This window comes from Salmo trutta, chromosome 36 (genome assembly GCF_901001165.1).
Source record: "Salmo trutta chromosome 36, fSalTru1.1, whole genome shotgun sequence".
NCBI lineage: Eukaryota > Metazoa > Chordata > Actinopteri > Salmoniformes > Salmonidae > Salmo > Salmo trutta.
The window spans coordinates 7,141,732-7,145,281 of NC_042992.1; the positions used below are offsets into that span (position 1 = coordinate 7,141,732).

A 3,550-nucleotide genomic window follows, 5' to 3' on the forward strand; every position below is an offset into this window, starting at 1 on the left:
TACTGAGTAATGATAACTAGGCTATATACAGGGGTACCAGTACTGAGTAATGATAACTAGGCTATATACAGGGGTACCAGTACTGAGTAATGATAACTAGGCTATATACAGGGGTACCAGTACTGAGTAATGATAACTAGGCTATATCCAGAGCAACTTACAGTAGTGAATGCATACATTTCATACGTTTTTTTCTTTTTTTTTTTTAGTACTGGCCCCCCGTGGGAATTGAACCCACAACCCTGGCGTTGCAAACACCATGCTCTACCAACTGAGCCACAGGGAGGCTCAGTATATAGGTTGGCCTCATTTTCTTGTTTGCTTATGGCCTTATACAGCTCGTTGAGTGTGGTCTTAGTGCCAACATTGATTTGTAGTGGTAAATAGACAGCTACGAAAAATATAGATGGAAACTCTCTTTGTAAATAGTATGGTCTGAGGATCATTCTAACTCAGGTGACCAAAACCACAAGACTTCCAAGATTGCACACCAAAGGTTGTTTTAACAAATAGACACACACCTCTCCCTTAACCTTTAACCCTTAACCCTTAACCTTACACTAAGCTTCCGTTCGGTCTTGACGATGCATGGGCAAAACAGCTAGATGTATATTATCCATGTCCTTTTTCAGCCACGACTCCGAGAAACATTTTTTATTTTTTATTTTTTTTGTTGGGGGGGGGGTTTACAGGTACAATATTCATGTCAATTTAAACCGTTTAAAGGCTGCCACTCAAACAAATATCATATTGATCAAACAGAATTTTGCAATAATACAATTGTAGAAGAGAAACAAAATGAGGTGGGCCTAAACCCCCCCCCCATCTCATTTCCCCCCAGACCAACATGTCTCCGTCCAACCTCCCGCATCCCGCCCCCCTTTCCCGGAAACCATATTTTCCACCCTGCCTAGCAGCACAGATCAGTTGTCAGCCCCCATATCTTCAAAGAGTATAATTTCCGTCTCGTCAGACCACAAAATATATTGCCTATTATACAAACTCCAGGCGTGCTGTCATGTGCCTTTTATTCTCAGGAGTGGCTTCCGTCTGGTCACTCTCCCATAAAGCCCAGAATGGTGAAGTGTTGTAGAGACTGTTGTCCTTCCAGCAGATTATCCCATCTCAGCCAAGGAACTCTGTAGTTCTGTCAGAGTGGTCAGTGGGTTATTGGTCACCTCCCTGACCAAGGTCGTTCTTATCCGGTTCCTCAGTTTGGACGGACGGCCAGCCAGCTCAGGCAGAATCTGAGTTTCATTCTTTTTCCATTTCCCAATGATGGAGACCACCGGACTCCTGGAAACTTTCTACACTCTAGAACTAGTTATATATCTGGGGGAAGGGTATAAGACTCATTACAATTCTATCTCTGAGATCTACGGACAGTTCCTTGGACTTCATGGTGTAGTTTCTGCTCTGACATGCACTGTCAACTGTGGAACCTTAAATAGACAGATGTGTTTCTTTCTAAATCATGTCCAAACAACTGAATTGACCACAGGTGGACTCCAATCAAGTTGTAAGGATGATCGAAGGAAATTGGATGCACCTGAGCTCAATTTGGAGTGTCACAGCAAAGGGGTGTGAATACTTACAGTATGTCAATGAGATATTTCTGTATTTGATTTTCAATAAATATGCAAAGATTTCTAAAAACATGTTTTCACTCTGTCATTATGGGGTATTGCGTGTAGATAAGTGCAGAAAAAAATATTGAATGCAGTTTGAATTAAGGCTGTAACAAAACAAAATGTGGAATAAGTCAAGGGGTATGAAAACTTTCTGAAGGCACTGCACATGTATCCAGGCCTTAACTGCTCCTTGACAAGCACCATTCATTCTCACTGTTGATAATTATAATGGTATAACATCTAATAGTAATTGTATCTACTGGTGAATTGGGATAGAGTGGGGTGATTGCCATCTAAGAGCCAACACATTTTTGTAACATTTTTGTAGTGCTGCCTGCCAGTACCAATCGTCTCAGATTGATTGAGAGATTCAAGGAGCTATCATCGTTAAATAACATAGTAGATGCAATGCATTGAAGATTTACATTCAAGCACTTTGAAAATATATTTTTTTACTTTGTCCCAGAAGTATTTAACTGCAGGGCACTCCCACATCACATTAAGGAATGTGCGTCCCTGATTAAGGGACACAGTGAACAATTGGAAGTTGAGACCAATTTCATAGTAAAAGTGGTGTTAAATACTGCCTGTAAACAAACTTAAATGTATAAATTGATGGTTCGTATTACAGGATACCAAGGTCATATTTTCCCATATTCTGTTTGAGTTTAAGGGTTGTTCAGATTCACTGTGGACCATACTTTTTTAGTATGAGAATATGAGCTTTCCAAAAGTTGTTTATATATATTACACAGATCAGTCCTTTCGGGGAGCCCAGATAATGATTTTATAAATCCTGTCATTGGATGGTTCGGTAGTTGGGTTTTTCAAGGGACTCCAGAGGCCAGCATAGCTGACCTAAGTTGATAATATAGAAAAAAGGGGTTGCCTGGTAATGTGTATGTATCTTTTAAATATTGGAAACGATTACTGTTCATGATATTGTCAAGGTTACAGATTCCACATTTGGACCATTGGAGGGATGCAAAAGGCTGCCCTTCAGATCTCAAGGAATTATTGTGAAATATTTGAGTGCGGGCATGCCATTTTGATTCTCAGTTACATTGTTTTTCAATTTTGCGGCAAATATAAATTGTGTCAGCAATAATAGGACCAGAGCGTAGTTTACATTGTTTAAGGGCTATATCAGTGGAGACCACCTCTTCCAGGACAATAGGAAACACCATATTACATTGTTTAAGGGCTATATCAGTGGAGATCACCTCTTCCAGGGCAATAGGAGAGACCATATTACATTGTTTAAGGGATATATCAGTGGAGACCACCTCTTCCAGGGCAATAGGAGACACCATATTTCTCTCTATACTCAGCCAGGGGGATGAATAATCATGTCTAAACCAATCTAGGATGGGATGAAATGCTAGTGTCTGGAAAAAATTATTGAAAGTTTGGTACTGTTAGTCTTCCTATGTCTTACCCTCTTAACAAGTTTGGACATTTTATCTGGGCTTACCTTGCCGTATAGATTCTCAAACCACACTATTGATTTTTTTTCTTCTGTGATCTCTTTTCTGATGTGCAGAAGTTGTTTTTATGGAAATGATGGTGAAAATATTATGTACAAACAAAGTTGATCAGCATAAAAAAACAAACACATATTAGCAGAATTGGTCAGATATCCTTTTCTGCAAGGTCATTATGATTCCCTGTCATGGAGCAGATATCCCAATCTATATTTATAGACGTTTAGTCATAACAAGGCCTAGGTGTCCCCTACTGTCCAGAAATCCCATGTTGAAGTCTTTATTTTCATGCACATTACTGATCAAAGAGCATTTTAAATGACCAAAATCACATTCTTTAGTGGACGACAAAAAATATATATACTATATTTTTGTGTGTTTGAGATTAGGTCACTGAATGGTCAAAAAGCTCTTCGAATACGTTTATAGCACTAT

General features: G+C 39.3%; 1 non-coding gene across 1 annotated transcript; it reads right to left on the reverse strand.

Moving 5' to 3' along the window:
- Positions 1-213: 213 nt before the first annotated feature.
- Positions 214-288, reverse strand: trnaa-ugc (transfer RNA alanine (anticodon UGC)). Its single transcript has one exon. It is a non-coding gene; the product is annotated as a tRNA-Ala (tRNA).
- Positions 289-3,550: the final 3,262 nt, after the last annotated feature.